Genomic DNA, 24,748 nt, shown 5'->3' with positions numbered 1-24,748 from the left:
ATTTGTAAGCAGAGTGAGAGAGTTTGGAACCATGTTACTTTGGTATAAATGTCACATATAGTTTAATACTGTGTGTGTGACTCCCTAACCAAGCACAGTGCCATATATCTTTATTAGTTTCATTGGTCAGTGCAGTGACCAGTTGTTTATACTCATTACGCAAGACAAGGTGAACCATTTGGCACAGACCACAATCACAGCTAAAAACATATGACTTTGCAGAAAATAAAAATTGTAGAAAAGGCTGCACATGGTGCTGCGTATACATACTACCAGAATAACATTATTTATTTATTTTAATGCTGTTTCAGGCTTCCAGTTTCTCAGATATGCCAAGGCAAATCTTTTTTGGCTTGATTTTTTTCTTGATTTAATGTAATAATAATAATAATTTCACTACTGTTCATCACTAGAGATTTCTGGGGAAAAAAAAAAGAAATTTATTAGTTAAACCAACAGAATAATAATTGGATGTAATTTTTTTTTAAAGCTAGATTGATTTTTTTTTTTTTTTTTTTTTAAGTACTAAACGTACGCCACTATCATTGAGTTTTTTTCCTCACAGAACATACTTCCTTACTCAGTGACTGGAATGTAATCAAATTGGTGATATATTAAAGCAAATTCATTAAAACAAATTACAGATTCAGCTATTTTTTTCTTATTTTGATTACTGTATCTTGTACCACCATGCATATGCATTTCTTTCATCACACAAATATGAAATAATTTGTTTCTAAAGGGAGAAAAGATTCGGTTCTTTTTCCCACACCCATCTTTATTGCTATCTCAAAATAATCCAAAATACATTCTAAACTGTTCTTCCTGAAGTAAGACAGCATACTTGTGCCCAGGTGTTAAGAAGGTGGAGGGCCAAGATCAGAATAAGGAATTAAAGATGTATAAACACAGTTTTCTCTCTGAAAATCCCTGATAAACCACCCGTGATATTTAAAAGAATATATCTTCCATGCCAGCTGACTGATGTTCACTGATAGTCACAAGGATAGAAGCAAATCTGGTAATAGTCATGTGTAGGGGATTTTTCCTTCCTGATGTTGAAAATGAGAAGATTAACTGCAGGAAAGACTAAGAGTATAGAGTACATACTATTGTGTCCGGGTTAATCTCCTCATGATATGAGAAGCAGGAGACAAGAGTCTGGAGAAGACAATAGGAGGAAAAAACAGAAGGGGAAAATAAGCCAGGTTTGGAGTGAAAAAGTAAGAGAATAAGATGGAGATGAAGATTTAAAAGTGCATGACAGCACTCGAGTGAAGTCTAGGGGCAAAAACCGCGCAATTCAGGGGATGCAGCAACTCTAGAGACATTTGCAATACAGTCAGCGGATTTACGTTTAAGAGGTGTGTAAGTAAAGGGTTTCCGCAAGAGTATCATAGCACTTGCCATCCCACAGAACCGGCAATAGTTATCTACAGAAGAACTGAAGCCGCACCTTGCCACGCTACACTAGCTCAGCATCCTACAAAACCAAAGGAAAATCTGAACGCACCGAAGAAAAACACTCAGCATGCTGAAAAGTTAGCAACTGCTTGCTCATTCTACACCACATTTTCAGGAAGGAAACACGAACTCTTACGTCGAGAGTACAAAGACTGATATAACAGGTCAATTCACTCACCAAACCCTCTTTCAGGTACTGACAGCTGAAACATACGCCTTAATACTAAGGTCTAAATACAGTTCCGAATCCTTTTGTCAAAATTTGATATCTGATCAATATCAATCTCAACCAAAACATGTATTTGTTTACTAGACAAATCAAAAAAACAGAAAATAGAACAGAAACCAGAGCGCCCATCTAACCATGGAGAATGCCTTTGTATGCCCATTTGTTGGCTCCAGTCAAGCCAGACACAGTGATCATACCCACGGTCTAATAGTTTCAGTGGAAACTTCAACTTAGCAAAATTTCCACTAACAACATCTAAAGTAAAATAGTCAATCTTCTAGTTTCTCTAGAAAAGTAATTAGCATAAATTTCTTTTTAATTCAAGGGCCTGGTAACCACTGGCCCAAACCATTACTGATAGGATGTCTTAAAGCATAGTGGAAAAAGGTTTTTTTTCCTGCGGAGGAATTTTAATCATCCCATGTTAGCATAACTAAGGCAACCACAGAAACCAAGTTTTTAAAACCAATCTCCCTAGAGGCTGTATTCCTAGTGTACGATATTAACAGCTTTACAAGTCTCAACCAACATGAAAAGCTGCTGAAGATCCCACTTTCCTCTTCTGTGTTCACATGCAAATTGCACAAACTAAGTTATTAGGGCTTCATACAGAAATATATTCCCACAGAAACGTTACTGGGCTGGGGCGGGGGGGCAGGGAGGGCAAATCAATTCACTTAAGTATAGCAGAAGTTTCACAAGAAGCTGTAGCCCAGTATGCTATGGAGCAGGTCTGTCAGAAGCATACTTGCTCTAAAAATCTGAGGCTCTTGATGATAGTAAAGACAATTCTGCAAAAAGAAAAAAGATTTTGCACCGGAGATGGATTATGATAGCAAGAACTGTTTTCTTTCACAGAGCACTACTGGTTTGCTATCCTATAGCAGGAGCTTCATCTTCACCTGCTGGTTAGAAGTGCTTGGTTTAAAGTTTCAAACGCTGAAGTTCTCCAAAACAGTGATGGAAAAAAATAATTTTTTTCTTACCCATTTCCTGAAGTTGTCTCTTAACTCCACAGACATCGAAGCACTTGGACTTTTATAATCATGAGGATCAACATGCCATTTGATTCAGAGACAGATACTTGTAATATTGAATATTCTAAGCAATTAGTACCTTCTTCACCAGCCACCACTGACTGTTTGTGATATCCTTAACTTTCAAGCCATTACTGCTTTATTATATAGGAGAAAATATAAATAGGAAGACCACTTGCTTTAGGATTGAAAGCTTTAACATTTTGTTCCTTTTAATCTGCAGAAGTGTAATTAGATCATACACCTGTGTTCATATTGTAATGTTCTAAAAGCCAAAATTTGATAGTTTCCAAATATGGTGTTTTTCTCTGTCATAAAATGTAATCAAAATTTGTACCTTTGAAGAGCAAGTTTTCCTTTGCTATTACAAGTAACATGCCTGAGTTTTCAAAGTATAAACCCTTGCTGAACCTGGGTTTAAATGCTGTTATCAGTAGTGCTGTTTGTATATTTTACACAGCACATATTTGTGAAGCTTTTTTAGAACAACAAACTCAATTATAATGTTTTGAAAGCAAACTTCTGACAGCTGCTTGACTACATTTTAATCTCTCTAGCCAGTATGAAAGTTTTGGGGTTTTTTTCTCCACTTGCTTTTGTTTTCATTAGGAGGGCACTTTTAAGGGAAGATTTTCATTTCAACCTATGCCTACCCAAGAAGCAGTCAAGGACGCAGCAGCTGCAGAACCATACCAACTTTAGACAAAAACTGTCTTTTTAACTGGAGGAGAAAGAGCACCAACATTTTAAAATGCCTCTTTTAAAATGTATCGTAGATAGGTCTTCACATCTTGCTGATGCCCCCCCGATTATAAGGTGTCCAAGTCCAGTCATCTACAGCATTATTCAAAAAAATCACCTTAAGAAAGGCAGAGTGCATACCAAAGCTACTAGTCAGTGAATATGTATTACAATTGTCTGACCTGTGTTTATATCACCAGATAAGTGCTTACACGCAGGTACAAACAGCCAACTGAGATCTTTTTCCCTTCGAGGAAGGGGGAGAAAAAGAAAAAAAAAAAGAAAGAAAGAAAGGAGGGGGGGCGGGGGGGGGGGAAGGATTCAGGCAAACAGGAGAAAGGAGTACTATAGAAGGTCCCATCCATACCCCCCCACACCCCCCACCGCTTTCCCTGGGCTGTGGTATGAAAAAACAATGGCTTTTCTGAGGCACTGTGCAGACAAGGCAGCTCTGAAAAAACTAATAGCCATGATTAATGACAATGGGCTAGAGGAGAGTTGGGACACAGCCGCCACATATATCATCCTTTCCCATCAGTCTCTGCTCCTCCCTGCCCCTCTTCCTCCTACCAGCAAGGCATTATAAAAATGTCTTATCTGCTTTCGACTTTTTTCTGAAATCACAGTACTGCTGAAAAAGAAGCGGGGGGGAAGAGAGAGGGAGAGAAAGAGGCAATAGGGTGAACAAGAAAATGGCATGTAAAATAACTATAAGATATTCCAGGGGAAAATGCACGAGCTGTAATCATTCAAGATTTCAGCAACTTGACTCTTCACATGCTGAAGCCACATTTTCAAGGTCTTATCTGCCATATGGTTCCCTGTTTGGATGATTTATTAGGTGTAGAAAGCACACTGATAAATTTTACTGCATTTCCCTGAATAGGCAACCTATGGTGTCAATAACAAAGCTCAGGCCGCTTTAATGAAAACTGTAAGCACCAAAGGGTAACCATTTATTTATGAGTCACTACAGTATTACTAGGACAAAATTTATCTTCCCTTCTCACGCACTCTGCAGAAACCAAATCTGGTCAAAGAAACAGCGATCACATCCATATGTCAGTGACTTACTAACATGTCTCCTGCACACTCAGGGCTTGTATCCAAATAAACAGTTTCCATTTAATGACTATTTTCTCTAATGTAGAAGATGCTCTTAAGTTTTAAAACTTTTAAAAAAATACATTGGTGACAACTTGTATATCTACAAACCATTACATAGTGTTAATTCTCTATGTCCAAGACAAAAAATAAAACCTGTCAAAAATAAGAATAATCATTTCAGTGGTTTAAGCTTTAGCTGTGTAGGAGTGGGTCATCAAAATCACTTTGGATGGATCCTTGGAAAAAAGGAAGCTGAAAACAAATGACAGCTTACAGATGCAAAAAGCAGTGTTTACTGTTCCATCAAAGATTTCAGAGGATTAATAAACTCACACTTTGGCCTTAACTCAAAAACCATAACTCTTGAAATTTCTTACGTGTATCTCTTTTTCTTTTTTTTTTTTTAGAGGCTTTAGTTTAAAAGAACGTATTGCAATTGTTTTTCTATTTCACGCATTGAATGTTACTTGTCTTGTGCCCATAATCCCAAGGCACTTAAGATACCAAAACAAAAATTTAAAAATGCAGAAGATAACTGGAGCTTCTTACTGCTTATAACCACTATTTGAAAGGCAAACTGAAATTCTTTGTTATTCACCCTCTATGAAAATTATCAGCAATTCAGAACTAAGCAAGACTGACAGGACTGCTTGTTTGTCTCCCTCACAGATATAGGCCCCATCTTCTCCCCTTTTAAAAACCAACCAGCAAACCAAGTCATGCACCTCCATGCATCATTTGGTATGAATATCAAGATCAGCATGAACAAAGGTGGTAAGCTTTTGGCTCCAATCACTGTGTCCCGTTTTTTTCTAAAGATATGCAAAAGCATATATTAGTAATTGAATTAATTTAGATTTCTTTACTACATCACTCAAACAACTATTTAAGTCTGAACCAAAAAGCGCCACACTTTCAAAAGGCCAACAGTTGCCACTGCATGCTTGAAAAAGCCTTATGTTCACCTAGATACTTAACTGGTAGCTTCCAGATAGCAAACTACTGAAAACCTTGCCCTCAACATCCACCTTTAACTCAGATACATAACATGTTATCGGTACACACATGTCCTTTTTATTGTAACTATAAACCTATAGTGGCAATGAATAGTTCTTGGCAGAAGTTCAACTGCAAACACAAGATTTTAGTCCTTGGGGACACGGAGCACAATGCGTTTAACTAGCTGGGCAGTTAAAAGACTGGCTTTTTACATGGGTTTTTAACCTTTGACTAGCATTGCTCAAATATGGCTTTCTGTGTAAGTAAATGAACGGCATGGTCCCAGTGCAGAGGGGAGAGCCACTCCAGCCTGGGTCAGGCTCTTTTAGAAAGCCTGACCCTGAAGTGACAGGATACTGTGGCATGACCAATGTGCAAAACACCAAGAATGACAGATTCTTTAATTAGTAAACAACATTTTCTGAATTAACAAGCACGTTCTTTCTTGCTCCTGAAAAATTTCCTAAGAAAAGAATGCCCAAACTACTACATATGCAGTTTTTTCTCAATTTAACACCTGAGCAGAAAAGCCAAACCATGCACTCTGAAATACTTGATGGAAACCATAACATATATCAGCTTACTGCAGATAGGGCATTCTTGTTCCTCCCTCCCTTCCTCTTCACAGAAGACTGTTATGAAAAAGAAATTATTTTAGATTTCATTTTTAAGTAGGGGAGGGGATAAAGAAGGAAGGACCTGACATATCTCAGTATTAAAATAATCCATCCTACATAGTCTTGCCACAGGTTCTTCTGTATTTTTTTCCCCCCAAAGCACAGGGTTCAACTCTACTGTTCTCTCTGATTAGTAGAAAACTGCTGGTAAACACACACCAATGTAAAGTTTTGGATGCTCAGAGAGATGCGTCTTTTGTAGTCACTATCCAGCTCTACGGCACAGCTTTGAATTCAAAAGCTTTCATACATGCCATAAACTCATCAGTCACCTTCATCCATATGCTGCCCATTTGAAAGAGCCTAACTGGAGTCTCCTCATGCCTGTCTCCTCAGGGCAGTTCCCTAAAGCTGACCCTGTCCCTTATTCCACCCAGCACACAGCTCCCACCAGTCACAGACATTGACCTAGGGAGCAGATTTATCTGTGAATGAAATAACCTTCTGTCACAGCCTTTTCATAAGTCGTTTTTATGGAGTAAGAAATGGACTCCAACTTTTTTAGCCAACAATCATTTTTATTTGGTTGTCCTCTGCTGATATTCCAGATTTTTCCTTAAAGTATTAAGAAGGAAAATGCATGCCAGACTATTAGATGTAAATAGGTGCCAGGATTGTAACTCGTCAGCTGCAATTGTCCATGCATATAATCTATTCGTTTTCTGCTTCTAAAAATACCCCACAGTTTGCTCTCCTTACTCCCTCCAAAAATAAACGCTACACTGAGCTGCACAGTAATGATCTTCAGGACAATGATAGTTTTATAGTTAAGGGTGAAAAATGTCTCTAATCCTGTGTTTACACTGAACACTCTTCAGGAGCAGGAACTGTATTTTTACTGTGTGTCTGTGCACCAGAAAGAGGACTCCAATCCTAGTCAGAAATTCCTCAATACCACCACAATACTAATAGTACATCTCTGTTTCTTCTCAGCACCTATAGTCAAGAGTGGAAGGGAGAGAGGGCAGTCTCTCTGAAATGGAAGCCACTCACTTAGGTGCCTGCACTTTAGTTTTTGATTAAATTTATTTTTCCCTACAATACCTGTCTGGTTTAGAAATATGCTCAGTTCCCATAAATAAACCAGTAGCTGAACAGCACCTTTACATAGAAACACATGTCGTTATGAACACTTTCAAAATATTCTGCCAACAGATACACCAGCATACTCATTTTCAGAGCAACTAAGCTCATTGCAACAACTGTATAACCCATCATGTACGCTGTAAGTCCTATGAGCCTATTTTGTAAAATTAGGTGGAAGAGAGCACAACACCAAGGCTGCAAGCAGTCCCTTCACCCACTGTTAGAGTACAGCTCGCTTCAGCTCCACTTTGAATCAGAACTATGCTGAAACTGAATTATAGCTTTCTCCCCACACACACATTCATGCTATTCCCCATAGACTGTTTGGGTGTCAAATCTGCATAATCACTGTATATTATTTTTCAATAACCATAAAGCAGGCAAATCACCACACTGCCTGACATCCATTAGCCAATAAGTGCACAAAGTTCTTCACATTTTTCATTCAGTGGTTATTTCCCCACAGCTGAACTATAAATACAAAATACACTTTTCCTAACTGTTTATAGTTACTTAGAGAATGTAATACTCTTTCTCTCCTTCATTCTCAAGTTAGCATAACACACTTGATTATAGATATACCCAAAAATATTACAGTCATGAAAAGAAGTCTACACAGTCTACACAAAGACTACGATTTTGGCTCTGGTATTTGGGGCAAGTCCACTGCCCAACACACACAATCTATAATGGAGATACTCCCTAGAGAAGAAGAAACTGCACGGCAGCACAGAGATCAAGATTTTAAAGAAGAGATGGGATGGAATGGACAAGGTCATTTCTATTACATAGAAGGAGCTGGTATCATATTCCATAACGAGTATTTGGTATTTATTGCACCATTTAAAATGTGGAAAAGAACAAAAGGGGCTCGAAGACTGAGGAAAAAGTGGAAAGAGACTGTCTTCATTTAAATTTTGAGCTTTTGACAGTTCAAGTTTTGTTCCTGTTCACTTAAAGTATCATTCTTTTCATCACTAGCCATTTCAATTTAATTTAACTCACCTTCATATTTGGGACCAGAAATGATCAAACCTAAGTCCAAATGCATTTCTGATGCAAACATCTGGCCTCAGAGTTTACACAGATCAAAACAGTTGTAATAGTACTGTATTCAAGCTATCTTACAATCACATTTAAAAATCAATAGCAATGCACACCAAAACACGCATTTAGTACTTCATTAATGGTTATATGAATTTTGATTAAGAATAGGAAAATAATATTTGTTTTTAAAATATCTTTTTGAAGAATTTTTAAGAATTCTAAAGAATTCAATTCAAGTTGAGCACATCAGGAACTGTATAAACTTTGATTACATAAACTTGCTATTAAGCCCTATGGCACACAGTTCTCTTTTGTACAAAGCTAGACTACTAAGTAGTTGAAATCTAGCTACCCATCATAAACACCTTCAGTATGTTTGAAATAACCTATCGGACAGCATTGTTCACACACTGACATCCTGGGATGATTTATGAAAGATCAAAGGCTGTAGTAGATAAGTATTAAGAGGTACATGTTTTACGGAATGAATAACTCTCCTCATTCTCAATTTTTCTTATGTTTTTTACAATAAATTGCCTGGCTCTCAAGAACAGTCTCGTAAAAAGAATGAAAACACTTCTATCCGAAGCCTTCTAAAGACTTCAAAAAAAAGTTGGAAACACTTTTGAAACTATAAATTTAAACACTTCTAGAATTTTAAGAATAGTACTAGTCTGAATTTATCTCATACATCCATTTATGCTAAATGGTCAACGGCAGCATAGAAACAAACAGAAGATAATTATTTGACAGAGACTTTTTCCTTTGTTTTTGAGCCTTTAGATAAACAGAAGATTCTCCAGTAAATACATTTTCCAGATGGGGTTAGTTCTCTGGAAGACTAAAACCTTGGATGTTATACAGGCTAAACTATAATGAACTCTAGGAACTGAAATATAGTTGCTTTTGTCATTATCAATTACCTTCTAAGTCTAACAGAATTTCAATTACAAAAAGAAAAGGCAGCTAGCTAGAACAAAGGTTGTCCTTACTTAATCTTAAAAACTAGTGGCAACTTTCATCGCCACTATCATTCCATCATCACAGTGGTCTGCAGGCCAGAGAGAGGCCTTCAGAGAGAGCCTTCTGCTGTTGACCTGGAGCAATGCACTTCCCAGCACAGCTAAGACCACTGACAAGACTGCGTTTTGGGACTGGCAGCATGGGAGGAGAAGGAAAAGGAAGAGGAACACAGTTCTTTCTACTTCCATTCCACAGCCGGCTGTGATCCTCACAACAAGATTTTTTGCCCTATATACAGTAAACATATAGCTTCTCTGAGCCTCTATGGATGCATCACTGTACCATGGAAGACAGTACAGAGCCACTGCCAGTTCAGCACTACTTGAGAGAGCTCTGTTTCTTGAAAAATAGAGTGCGAGGCAGAAAAAGCAAAAAGGTCTGTTTTGGATAGGTTGCCTTAAACAGGAGCCAGGAAAAAATACAGGCAGATAAACCAGTACGTTGACATCCAAGTCACAAAAAGCCGTCGTCTTCTCAAATGAGGTAGAATATATGCCACATTGTGCTGCATCGGATCCCATAAAAACATTGTCTGACATTCACTTAATGGAAGTAGAAACTAGGTTTAACATAAAATATCCCAAAACTGAAGTGTATTAAGCAGCCATCTAAGAGCAACAAGTGGAGAAGATGCTATTGATGGGGGTAGGGGCTGCAGTGTGACAGTATTTCAGAAGATTAATTAAAGTTTCATGGGCTAGAATAATAAAGTGAGAGAGAACTCCATACAAAGAACTGGCTGTAACACCTCAGAAATAAGCGTGTACATCAAATATTCTTGAAATCTTTATGTTTTAAATTGAGACCATACATCAAGAATAACCTGAATGCAAATGATATGGATTTCAAACATGGACTTCTGAATTCCAGGCATCAGAAAACACAACCATTTAAGCCTGGATAGGTAAATCTTGTTACTCACAGGATTCCAAATTTTCCTTGGACATATTTGCTAATTGATTGTCTGACTTCTTGTAAACATGGGTGTTGTCTTTGGTTACTTCTTCCTCAGCTTTCCAGCTACTTAGATAGGAACTACACCTTCTGCACTCCTGTCCTTCATGTGAGTTTGTTGGTTTTGATCTTTTCTCTCTCCTCTTTTACTTGACGTCTCACAAAGAAGGATGAGACAGGAGGAGAAACAGTGTCTCGCAGTTGTGCAACGGGGGGGGGAACAACTAAAACTTCAAAATCCAAAGGCATCATTCTAGATTTCCACATTGTCCTGGAGGCAGCACCCTAATATATTGTTCTGTCATAGAAGTAGAGCAACATACATCTTCAGGTCCCTAAAGCACTGGGCAAGACAAAACATCCATCAACCAGTAAGACAGAAGTTCAGACATCTTGAAAGTAACAAGTATGTTGTAATGCAGGAACCATCAATGTCATCGTCTTATTTTTATTGTAATTCTTTACATAAACACATGATAGAGAAATGGATTTCTATACAAGTCTTATCATCCCCTCAGTTCAAGAAAGTGAAACTTTCTTGGATTGGGAGGGTGGAGGACATCTGCTAATAGGAAGACTTATTTATGGCAGTTTCAATAAAACTGAACAGCACAGGTGCATATGTTACCACATCTCTCCGTTAAACCCAAGTTAGCAAGTTTGAAAAAAGGCTTCCCTGTAAGCTCCTCTACAAGTAGTCTTTATGTTGCAGTTTTCCTCTTTACTATTTGCTGACCATTTCCTGCTCTTCACAGACCAAACTACCCAGCATAATATAAGCACTAAATGTCAGGGCTATACAACAGACTTAATTGCATGTCATTGACACCACACCTCACTTTGTATACTGGTAATTCAGAGCAATACTGTGCCTAATGTCAACCGGGAGGGGGGGGTGTGGGGGGGGTGGGGACAAACAAAAAAAAAACCCAAAACCAAAACCCAAAGCAATTCCTCTGCAAGGGACAGATAGAGAGAGCTGAGAAGAGAAAAGCAAACATTTTTCATAGAAAAGGAGCGGCTTCTATTCTATCTCTAGTGAAGTTCTAAGAAAAGATAAAATTAGACTCTGAATTACCAGACAACTGAACCTCAAAAGAAATCTCATCAGCTACCATCTACAAATACTTTCCTTCAGTGTTATAACAAAATGCTGCACATACCTCCAAAAATACAAACAAATCCATGTTTCAGTTAAAGGAAGAACATTCTGGAAAAAGATCCTCCTTTTTTTTTCCTCCTGGTGTTTCACCTGGTATTGCAGTCTTTTTTATTTATATAATTTATAAAAGCCTCATTTTTGAACACTGATAGGTTAAGAAACTCTGATATCAGGTCGATACATTAGTGGACTGACATTTGACAAAAGACATGTTTGCAAAAATACAACCAACAGAATCATAAAACCCCCACACATTCTGAAATAAACTTCCGAAAGTGAAATATTTGCAGGTTTCCTTCACATTCATCATTTCCTTTTTATAGAGTCTTTTCACAGTCATCTCATGTCTAGCCACTTCCTTCATTAAAAAAACTGAGAAGTAGTAATTTTATTAAAAATTTGCATTTTGTATTGTATCAATCAGTATTCTATTAATCTGTATTAACTATATTAATACAGGGGTTTTTTTCACATGTTATAAAGCAATTTGTATCCACTGCTCAACTACTTTCCTTTTACCTGCACTCACAGTGGAAATAATTTAGGAGTTCCTCTTATGCTATTTAATTTCTCTTAAAAAAAAAAAAAAAAAAAAAAAAGAGATGACTTTTCCACACCTTAACTAAACACAGTAATTGAGGGGGGAAAAAACCCCAACCCTCTGTATAGAGTCTGATCTCACAATGCCCTAGATAGTATTATCAAATTTCTCAAAGTATGAAAAACAATTCCAAGTCACCTGAAAACAGCTGTAAGGATTCAAAACTGTAGTAATATCTTCATTACATTTACCCCCATTTGACAAGGTTTGTAATCGAAGCACATTGGCACATATAATACTTCATTATCAATTATTCCTAAAACACTCTAAACTGATGATGTACTCAAAAATACTTTTTTATGGAAAAGGCGAACTATATTTCCCTTTAATAATATCACTTATAGTGATACAGTTTCAGAACAAGTGAACAAATTTATTTAACAATCATTATTATATACTGTACTAATACAAAACTTCAAAGTCTTATTCAGAAATTGCACACATGAATTCTTTTAAATAGTCATCACTATTAAAAAAAAGAACAATCAATGGCTGCAGAAATATGAATCTGCATTTTCAAGGATGTTTGGAAACATTAGTTATAATTAGCAAAACAAGTATTGCCCCCATGACAGCCTTTCTTTACAAACCTTTGAATGTTTGACAAGAAAAGGTCATGTTTTGTAAAATCCTGGAAAGGTCATTCAATAACAAATCACATGAATGAAATCACAAGAGTTCAAGGAGGTTAACAGAAACACCACAGGCATTAAAGCATGTTTTCAAGGTAAACAAGGTAGAAGAAAAACAGTCTGCCTCAGCTCTGGAAAAAGGAAATAGCAAGTAGACTCTAATTTGCTACACACTGTAATTTTAAGACATTTTCTCTGCACTTGGTGGTTTAACACTACATATTATTTCTCATGTTCAACGTATTTAGGGAAGGATTAACAGATAACAGAGCCAAAACATTTAAACATTTCTTCAAATAGTCTACGTTGACCTTAGTAGATTTTTCCCCCTTAATCTTGTGACCAGACACTTAAAAAAACCCAAAACTTAACCTCCATCTCAACTAAATCTCAATCTTAGATCTCAAAACTTCACTGCTTGAAACTCTGCCAGCCTTTCAGCTAAACACTTTGACCTGCTTGTGACCTCCTATTTCCAGGTCTATTTTCTTCTTTACCAAAAGAACACAACATTTTTCACAGGCAGGAATAACAAAGAGTTGTTTATATAGGGTAATTTAACTACAGGATCAGTGCAGGGAGCAATGTGATGTATTTGATCCACAGACCAAGGAAAAAAGCATTGCTCACCAGTGTTAGAGAAAAGCCTATTGAATAGTTTTCCTGGGGCAAGTCAGCAAATTGGGGTTCTTTTCATTTATAGGCATAGAAAAAACGAATTCAGGAATGATCCCGGGTCTCTGTCTCCACAGGGTGTTAAAGCCCTGCCCTGCTGCAATTCTGAAGTTTTAAAGTTCCATTATCCCGGGGGAGAAAGGCAGTACTTATTTACATAAATTCAACATTATTCAATAGAATTTGCTACACAGGGGGAAATCTGTTCCAATACAAAGAATTTAGAATTACCAACTATGCGTAGCTTACCATCATTACAATTGTGTTTTCATTTATGACAGGCTATTTGCAAACTGTAATTTATTATGAACCTCTTTATGAGATTAATTTAACTGGATAAGACCTGCGGACCACCTAAAGTTTACACGTTGACTGGCAGCAGAGAGTCTCACAGGAGAGGAAGAAGTGCACTGTAGCAGCACAGTGAACTGCCTCCCAGGAAGACACTATTCTAACCCCTAATACAGATTCAGAATTTAAACTTAGCTTTATCAGTTCAAGAAAGTCTGAAAGCATTAAAATTTCATACCATTATCATTACATACTCCTCTGCAATGTGTAAGTGTCTCCCCCTTTCAGGTCTACATAATACCAATAGGTTTTCCATTGTAAATGCAGATACCAACAACGTAGACAAAGAAATTAGTTTAAATAGTCTTTTTTTTCTACCAAATAAGCTTGACAGGAGAGCTGGCAAATCCAAGCAGCTTGGCTCTCCCACCATCCAAGCTGAATAACCAAGCTGAATATTGTATTTCATACTAGCAGAAAGCCACAGTTACACTGGGTTCATCCTTCCTTGGAACAAACAACAGATAGCATGAGCTACTCCCAGCATAAAGTAAAAAAAGCTTGACTTTTTAGCGACCTGCGGACAAAGAAAAGCTGGCTGAACTCCGTGCACCACCCAAGCAAGGCATCAAGCTTTACAGAAAGACTGTAGCTAATAACAGAAATGCTTACTTGTTGAAGTTTCTGCTCCGCCAATGGCATGCTAAACGGGTTCAGGGAAAGTGAACCAGCAGAAAACCAAAACTACTAATAAACAAGTAAGTAAATAGGATGTGTTTTCAGTTACAGCATTCCCCTCAACTGACTTATCATGCCAGAGCACTCACACTTTTGCAAGAGAGCAAACAGAAGAAGAGCAAGATCAATGCAGCCTGCGTGCACTTCAGACCATGGTGCTTTGGTCCTGTCCTTCTAAACAGGTATGCTCCTCTGCAAGAGGAGGCTCCTCTCTAACATCCTGCTCAAAACCTTTTCCAGGAAAGGGGGCAGAAGGGATGCTACAGGAAGCACAGAAACCTCATCAGCTGTTTGACGGTCAAGGAGTTGGTATCATGTTTGGACATCTGCATGAGCCTAACAGCATGAACAGCCATCAGCAGACATAGCATTACCAATACAGAAACAAAACCTTGAAAATTATTTCCAGGTGAAGTCAAGGCAGTCAAGGCTGTATTTCTTCTTTTACAAGAAGCATGCATGCCTTCAAAGGAATAAAGAAGCAAAATACTAAATTTTAAAAATAATCATGAGTATTCCAAAGACCCTACTAATTAGCATAAATTTTGTGCCGCATAAGTTTTTGCATCCACAAATACACGGGCAGAGTATGCAAATAAATACATTTTATCAGAAAGAAATATAACATTGTTTCCTAGAGGACCATCAAAATTACATCTAGCTTATACCCGGTTCTCAGTCTATGTTCACACAATGTAGTTTTTCATCTTACTTCAGCACTATTCACATGCTGTCAGAATGTCTTTCGTTCTTCACTGTAGGACAACTCAAGACGTTTGATTCATGCGTTACCAAATTTTCCTCTTTTCGTATGCGACTGTTTCACACTATGGGCCTTGTGCCATTCTTCAGAAGCCTTTTAGGAGCTGTGCAGGAAGTATTCTCTGACATATGGTCCAGAGCTAAGATGTTACAGTGTCATCATTATTTCGGCTTTCAGAGTTCATGCATTACCTTTTCCTACAGGCTGCAGCTTTGCCTTTTTATTTTGAAGAGCTCAAAAAGAACTAATCTAGAAATGTTGCTTGTCCATTAGTGCTATTGTTTCTTTAAAAAGCTATACCAGTTTGTACTATGACTGATCAAAATGACTATCAGAAACAAGACACCTCATTTTGTCTTTCTTGCCAACTATTTTAGCTTATTTGCCATGAGCACAGGGTATAATTAATATCACACAGGAGCCAGCATTGTCATTTTTCAAATCATTTCCCTGGAAATGTTCTACACCTCTTAATGGCCCTGCTAATGCTGTAGCTGTCATGTTTTGGACAGCTGCGCTTTTACAAGACAAACTCAGCTGCGCCATGCACCTCTCTGTAGACTTTTTAGCTCAGCGGCTCAGAGGCCATGAATGCCAGCTGGTAATGGCTATATGGAAATCTTTGATTAATTTTTTTACCTCTAGATGCTGACTGTTGCTCAAATGTCACCTTCCCAGTTTCCATCCCTAGCCAGTATTTTTTCCCCCTCCCAGTACTGCTTGATGGATGAAGAATCAACTGAAGGGGCCAAAAATCTTATGACTAATTAAAGCCAATACAGCCTGTCCAGATGCAGAGAGAACACAAAGTCTGGAGAGGGGCCAGGTCACACACATGAAATGCTCAATCATTCAAGAGATGGAGCTCTTAATGATATTTACCAGGCTAGAGTTAACACATACTGATATTGCCACCCTGAAGAGTAAGGTGACAGGACGGGAGTTATGCTATGTAAGACTTTACCGTGACAGCTCACAGTCAAAGCAAGTGCACAGCGTTGACCAAATGAAAACACTTCACATGCAGGAGCTGCACAGATATTATGAAGTGATTAAGAAACTCACTCAGATTTTATGCTGGTTTACTCTAGGAATGATTGGAAGCTGACAATATCAACAAATTAGTACTGCTCAGCAGTCATCTGGTCGGGTAGGGTGGCTTGAATTTAATAATTGATCCTGCCTATGAAGCAATATTAAGCATCTTCTTACTGAGTCCAAGAACCAGAGAATGTGGTCAATAAACCAACCTAACATATTGTAATTTCTAATACATGCAAGTACATCAAACGTCCATTTCTGCTGCTTAAACACCTCTGCTACTCTCCCATTTTAACTTCATGTTCATTAATGATCTTCAGTCCTGAGAAAGAAGACTGCAAAACTTCTTTTCACGTCATGCCTGCAAAATACTACATAAAGTTGTGTTCATCAGTTCAGCAGCAGTAGTTCTCCCAGTTGAAACCAGCCAGGCCAGGAAAGTGACACGAACAGGATGATGCTAAACATGCACAACTCAAAAACACACACTATATTCTCTTCTGCATGATTTGCTGCCATTTAAAAGACAATAAACAGCAACTTTAGATTGCTAACAACATGTCATTTAGGGTTTGCTGTTGCTCAACATCAAGAAAAATCAATGCCAGCTCTACAGGGGCAGAAAACCCAGAGAAGTGAGCTCCATTTCAGGTCTGTTTGAACTCATTTCCTTTCTCCATGGTTGCCCCCTTGTACACCCCCTCAGGCATCCCCTCACAGCAGGCGTGACAGCTTGACACATTGACAGCTTGCACTGAATGACAACTGATTTGTACAAATTTCAAGCCTTATAAATCTACCTGTCACAACAACAACATAAAAGAGCTTGGACCCAGCAGGTAACTCAGAAAAAGCTTCCCCTGACAGCATTTTCTGAAAAGCAATGGCTTGCCTCCTGCCAAAAATTCCAACTATCATCCTTGTATAACTTTGAATAAAAATTCAGGGCCCATTTTCTTGCCAACAGGCTACCAATCGTCTTATTTAAAGATTAAAAAGAGTGAACAAGAAAAAAAAAGCCATCCACAGAATTTCATTTTATACTGATATGAAAGTAGTACCACCTGCTATGGCAGGATTACCACACCATTTTTCTCTACAGTGCTCAGACAGAGTAAATGAGCAAGGCTTTTTACGGTATTTAAACAATATCCCAGATTGCAATGCTGTTATGCATCCATTACATGGGAGCTGTTAGTCAATGCCACTCTTGCTGATAGAAGTTCAAGAGTTTTTTTGTTTTACTTTCAGAGGCTGTTTTGTTTTATTTTTCTTGCTGAGTTGTTAAAAAAGCAAAATTGCAATTTCAGAAACCAGTAAGGCTTTTCAAGCTACATTTTGCTGTCCAGCTCTGGTGGAAATCCACATAGACATTAGCTAAAATGCTAAGTGTTCAGTGTTTCCATAAACAGTACTATGCAAGAGAAAAGCACAGCATTTAATGCTAAACCCTCACAAGGAAATATAAGGCGAATACGGTAATTCTGAAAAGGTCTTTCTGAAAGGAGTTTATACGAAAAGAGTTTTGAAACCCTGCAAGAAGACTCCACAAAGATGATGAAACTGATAGGATGTTTAAAATTATGCAGTTTTAAAGTACTCTGAGAACTCCCCACAAGACCACCTTCCACGTACCACAGGAGATGCTATAGCAAGTACCAAATCAGCTGTCTTTAAGCCTGTAAAAAATCATATTAATTAAATTATACCTGTGATTAGGGGCAGAAAAAGTTATTTGTGGTGTTTTACTTAAAAATGAAAGTATTCAGCAGCTTGCAATCATAGTTTATAAAGATTCAGAAATAAGAGCTTTCTACTAAGCTGATAGATAATAAAAGCAATTAATAATACATGTATAATTTGTATAAACTATAAATTCAGCCAATGAGACCTCAAAGAAATGGCTTTCTTTCCTTTTAACTCAGGTATTACTGGAAATTTTAATTGTCCAAGTCACTTTGCACTCATACAGCAAGCTGATGATCAGTGCAAATTATAATAGCACAAGTTGAGTGCTGTTTCACATTCCTAGCTATCGTGTGCTCTCTCTACATTTGCTACATAACCTAAGATACTGAAAATTCGAGCTTTTCTGTACTTCGCTGACAAGCCCCTGGTTTCCCTTCTGTGATGATCTAGTGCAGAAAGTAGGAACGCTCCTATGCAAAATGTTCTAACAAACAAACAAAAAAAAAACCCCAAACAAAAAACCCAACAACACAGCAGCGCATCCCTACACTCTCTCACCACTTATGTGGACATTTAAGGTTGCCTTATGTTTGCTTAAGAGGAGGGGGGGGAAAAGGAAAGCGAATACCATTTTACAAATAAAAAGAAATACACAACATGTGTGAGAAATTCCTAGCACTTAGAAAGTGTTTGAATTAAAAATTAATATTCAACAAAAACTTTTTTTTCTACCAGGCAACTTTTCAGGAAAACTAACAACCTAGCTTCACTGATGTTTCCAGTGAAGTTGCAACTCGTGTTTCTGTTCCCGCAGACTGCCCTGATAGTGCAAAACGATAAGCAAGAAAGTTTAAGCAGGCTGTTGAAGACTTCCCATTGAGACACAGGAACAGACACCAACATAAACCAGAACTATCACAAATCATGGGATCTTCAAAACAAGCACCTTCAAACAGGTAACAAAGGTTAACCACATTGCTTCTCGAAAACATCAGCCAAGATAAACTACTTATGGCATAAAGTATATGTCTCAAAACTACTTGCACTGGCCTGCTCCCCAAAATACCCAGCCTTATGAAGGAGGAAAAGACAAGTTACTTCCATAGCTCCCATAGTGACCATTACCCCTGTGCAAAAGGACTAAGGTAGTTACCTGAAGATAACCAACAGTTAACTAGATGTTATGGGCAGTAAGCTAGTATTCTGGTTTGACCACCTTGGCTGGATGTCTTGGAAACAAAGGATGCGCATTCTCCTTTCCCAGTTACGGGAATCTTTTTTTGTGTATATGTTTCTTTAAAAATGTTAGGAGTAAAGGAAGATTTGAACACAGAACAACATCACTTTTATAGTAGAATATGAAATAATACAAGTACTAAGTGGGTTTAGAAAACTTCTTATAAAATGACAGCCACTGGAAGAGAGGCTCTAAAGCAGCTGAAGCACTGCACCAACACCTGAGCCACCACCGAGGAGGGACAAAACAGAGAACTTGTCTGTGGGAGACGGAAAGCCAATTTCTTATGTTGGAAGAGCAAAGGCTTGAATTTTAGCATTGCTGGAGTTGCCTGCTTCCCCAGATTTGGTAACCATAACTACTACATTGAGGTTTTTCCCATGCCAATTCCACAGCATATACAGGCCTTGCTTAACATACATGGCCACAATAGGGACCCCAGGTGAATACGTATTAAATCTCAGAAAACGTGTTGAGGTAGAGAGGAGGAGCGAGACAGACATACACACACTGCCCTCAACTTTCGAATCCTTTGTATTTGTAGAAATACAACAAAACAGAAGTCTTAACTTCCTTGCATATAGGCACAGAAGTTGTAACTGATGGAAAAGGGCTGCTAAATAGTATAAATACAACCTGTGAGGGGCAAGTTCTAGCATTTCTAGGATTTTGTCCCTTGGACCTGTGGAAGTCAGTACATTTTTGCCACTTAGAACCCTCTGTGTTATTTGTAACTGTCAGTGGAAGGGAAATCTGTAATTGTTAAGAGGGAAAGAGCCTGTGCAAATTCTTCCCAGTGCAAAGTGAACAGTCAATCACTTTTATAAGGACAGGAACAACTGAAACTATCCATTCGTATACTTTCCTTTAGTCAACAATATTACCTTTAGTAATCTGGGGAATGTGCATCCATAAATTACAGAAAGTGTTATTGCATTGCTGAATAAACAGCAACATTTCCATCAGCAGCAGTGGCAGCCCCACAAAGGTATAACAAACAGACTCAATCATTTTCTTGTCAAGCTTTGCAATGACTGCAGAGTTTACTGCTGGAGATAATGTTGCTTTCCTCAGCATTGTGTGCCAAACTGCAAACTGCTTATTAAAACAAAACCTCTTTTTCTGAGCAGCATGAGTTGGATAATCACTTATTGCACTCAAGAAAAAACAGGTTTGATGCCCAGAGGTGGTTAGCAATCAAGCATATGCATTAACATTTGGTTTGTAAAAACTGTTTAAAAAAATAAGTGATCTAAAAAGGAATTATGAGAACCAGTGCCCCAGGTTGATCGTTTTCCCTGTTAATATATTGTTACTGATAAAATATTTCAAACTACTCTAATATGCCTCTAAGAGAGAAATTAGCAAAGAATGAGTGAAATATAAATCAACTATTCCAAATCAGATATCTTCTCTTTAAAAAAATGCTTTTTAAGAGGAACAACTGGATTGCATCTTTGCATTCCAGGTACAGGTGGCAACTTGCTTTTCAGAGAAGGGAAAAAAAAAGTAAACTTAAAAACTAGTCAACTGTGTCAGAGATACGGCTGAAGCACAAATCTATTATTACCATCCAAAGAAACAGCTTGGCATAACTAAGCCAACCAATACTCCTGAAAAACCCAGTTCAATTTTCTTTGCTTAAAACAGATTGACAACCATTTTACTTGGTTGAATAACAGGGAAGTCTGAGATACAAATGAGCAAGCTCTGCCATGTCAAGAAAACACTGCTGTAAAGCAAGCCATTATTCTTGACTTCAGAATGGCTCCCTTTTTTCCTCTTTTCATTTTCTTAATGATTAGAGATATATTAATATAAAGGTAAGCAGACAGCCTTCTCTCTGCTATGCTGGCACTGTTGATTTCCTTCTAACACTGAGCTATCAGCTGCTGAGGAAAACAGCAACATCCAAATAATGGAGATTTCAAGACTATTATAAGTTTGAGCAGAGTACTGTGAGACTCTCAAAGCCACACACACAAAAAAAGGAACTTAAGAGGATGACAGTGGCATTTGCCACTGATCTTTAGCAAGCACATGAACACAATTAAAGCCCATGTTGTATCCAAAAAAAGAAGAAAGTGATGGTAGCCAAGTTCTGGGACCCAGCACATGGAGCACTTCTGATACCCTCAGGGTGGGAAGTTCCAAACTTATAAAATCTTCTTTGATTCCACAAAAGTTTGAGTAGTTTTTTCAAGAGTACTTACATGACCTGCGAACCTAAACCCTAATGCAAAGTCAGATTTGTTTTCTGCGGAGAACAGCCATCCTGACTGTAATTAGACATAAAAAGTAGGCATTTGTATCAGTTATATCTTAAAATTATTTTGATCTAAAGGAGGGTTAAATCATGCCAATCTGCACATCTGTGCTTCTGTTCACATTCGTACAACTTGAGTAATTGCATCAATGTAAGCCTCTAGGAAAAAGCCTCTGAGCCAATTTAGAGTATGATGATAAATATTAAGATGTTTTAACTTGGTCAAATGCAAAATCATGGCAACATTCTTATCAGATTTCCTTGTCAAATGGGATTAATGTCAATGAAACAGTGAACTAAATGCATTAATAAAACACCTTTGTAGCTATTAATATTTGAAAACCATTGAAAATAACAATTCATTTCCTTCTGCCACCTACTCCTAAATGACCATAAAGAAAATTAAACTTCTATGCAGTGATATCTGCTAGAACAACAGTGAAATAAGAAAAATGCCAAACTGTCTCCAAGACAAACAGCCTAACTCTTCTATCATGTTCATGTTTATTCCTTTCCTTTTGTCCTCTTAATTTTTTGTCCTCCTTAGACCTTGGTCTTCTCTCTCCTACTCTTCCACCAGAATCACGCCTACAGAGCTGTCTGCTTTAACAAGGTGTATTTCTCTTCCAGGTTCTGCCCAGAAACTAATGCACTATCTCCCAGACCCAAAATAAACTCTTCAATATGATTTTGTCCATTCCCTTTCACATCTCCTTACTCTTACGGTCTTGTACTTCTTGCCACTCTCTAGTCCTCCCAAGTATTCATATACTGAAATTAGGTATAGCTTTCTCCATTTTTCTCATTCCCACTCCTCCCTGTAACCCTCAGATGCCTCCTTCCATTCATACTCATTTCCCACTCTCTTACCCCAAAAGTAATTGTTTTTACACGCCAGTACCAAGACAAGCATCACAAGGAGGAAAAGATGCTAACTGAGAAACAATAACTCAAAATCATCAATCCTAGCATGAAGCTCCACAAACAAAGAAATTTTTTATATCGGTACAACTATTAATGAACATACTTTTTCAAAGTGAGCAACTGCTCCATGTATAAAGTGAACCGTTGCATTGCAATATGCCTGAATCACTAACATACATAAATAAATGCAATAATACATCTACCCTTATTATCTTTCACTAACACCATCATATTCAGCAATTACATATGCAAAAAGAGATGATTGAGTTAATCTGCAAGTTACCCTTCAGAGCACTAGGTGTGTGATCCGCTACCCAAAGGTTCCAGAGTGTCCCTTAATTTCCATCATTATCTACTGACATGCCCAAATGATTCTTTGGCTACTTGTTAATAAAAGAATCAGAAGGTGCTAATCTCATTATCGCCTTGTCAGCAGTTCCTGTCAGAGCGTTGTTGCCCATTAATCGCCTGCTGCTGCAGTCAATCAGGATCCTGCCACGCACTCCCCCAACATGTTTATTCTTTTACCTGTTAAGATAGTAGCTAACCAAAGTGTCACAGCGCACTACATTGACTAGCACCACATTATAGAAACAATTATTTACCTTCCCCTATAGCATCACAGATGTGATTGCATAGTTCAAAACGGTTTAGCTAGGCTGAGGCTCTATGTCTTCAGCTCCATCTTCCTAATTTATTACTTGGTTTACTTCACAGTCATGCTAACGCAGCCAGGGAAATAATTGCCACCATATGAAAAACCCCAAGAGAATTCCTATGCCCAGGCAGAAAACTGCCACTCACTGTTCAAACTGAAGAGTGCATATTTATTCCTACTACTTCAAACAGTAGGCATAATTTATTCGACGATACACATTGCAAACCTAACTCAAAGTTTATGTATCCCAAAACACTTTTCTCACTATGTGCTGACAGAAATTTCAGAGACAGATATCCATGATCATCCAAAACTTCTCTCAGATTGGTGTATTAAAAAAATTCTAATTATTTGTCAAACCTTAGGAGTAGGCCAATATATGAAATTCATATTAATGAGACTAGTATTTCCAATTAATGAAAAAGAAGATAAACACTAAATAGTATAATGCAATAAAAATAAAAAATGCAGACAAAATAAGTGGGAGGAAGAATCAAAATAGCATGCCAAAGGATAGAACAACAACCTGTCAAACATATCCCTGTCTCACCAGGATTACTTACATACTACAGTTTTCAAAAACAGGTGCCTAAAATTCAGTTATATAACATCCGTTTAATAGATCAAGCATGGGTCAGCACACCGTGTTACAATCAGGACAGAAAACTCGGAGTATCCCTTTCTGCAGCCACCCACTAGCAGCTTTTCACTAGAACTATAAAGAATAATTCTGTAAAATCCAAGAGACTTTTGTCCAAAGAGAATTGTTCAAAGACCTTGTGGCTCCATCCACTGTCCGTAAGTCTTGGAAGGAGAAAAATTAACCCTCTGAGACTGAAATTCCCTCTGTACACTAGGAAAATAATTGGGGGGGGGGCGGGGGGAAGACAAAAAAGCAGTCCAAACCAAAGATTCAAAGAAAACAAGTCAGTATTTTATTCTATTGACAACACATAGTAACTCTTTCTTCTTTCCAAAAACCATATACTGCTCTTCACATAAATACGTAGCTACAAAAAGCCATAAAACAGACTTGAGATGTGGTTTGAGCAAGGGAAGGCGAGGTATCATATTTCCCAACTGGTTGAGATTCAAAGCTAGCCCAAGAAGCTATGCCCAACATATTAACAAAAATTCATCTGTGTCTACTGACCACATAACTCCACCTCTGTGATCTGAATTTTTCCATGCACTATGCAATAGATACTACAAAAAAGATAGTTCTTTGTGTTCTCGTCCCCCCCCCCCTTTTTTTTTTTTTTTTTTTTTACGATATTTGAGAGATCTCTAACACCCTTTAAAGCTGCCACCCTAGGAACCATGAAATCACCCCAGCTCTAATAGAAGTGTAAGACACAAGGAACCTATGTAGAGGATACAGATTCAGATGCCATTCATGGTTTTGGCTATGAAGTTACCTAAAAAATCAATACCATTTTAAAGCATTCTCTGCAATATGACTCATGGGAAAGGCTCTCAAGTAAATGGGTATCCTAAACAGTTTAGAAGTATCTTCACAACTTATTCCCAACCCGAACGGCATACAAAGAGTATGGCCATGCACAGGCAGAATCCTCTCTGGATCACAAAATGCCGATTGCCCTTTAATCAACAAAACCCTTCAGTATCAGAATCTCAGACAGAGAAGACTTCCATTAACTTCCCCTCTCCTTCTATTAGTTTAGACAATTTTGATTAGACAATCAG

General features: G+C 37.8%; 1 protein-coding gene across 5 annotated transcripts in view; it reads right to left on the bottom strand.

Annotated features, from left to right (window-relative positions):
* LRMDA (leucine rich melanocyte differentiation associated) overlaps positions 1-24,748 on the bottom strand; it is a 744,727-nt gene that overhangs the window by 596,397 nt on the left and 123,582 nt on the right. The gene's annotated exons all lie outside the window — the stretch shown is intronic.

This window comes from Gymnogyps californianus, chromosome 6 (genome assembly GCF_018139145.2).
Source record: "Gymnogyps californianus isolate 813 chromosome 6, ASM1813914v2, whole genome shotgun sequence".
NCBI lineage: Eukaryota > Metazoa > Chordata > Aves > Accipitriformes > Cathartidae > Gymnogyps > Gymnogyps californianus.
The sequence above is the reverse complement of the archived record's forward strand: the minus strand, read 5'-3'. Positions and strand labels throughout refer to the sequence as shown.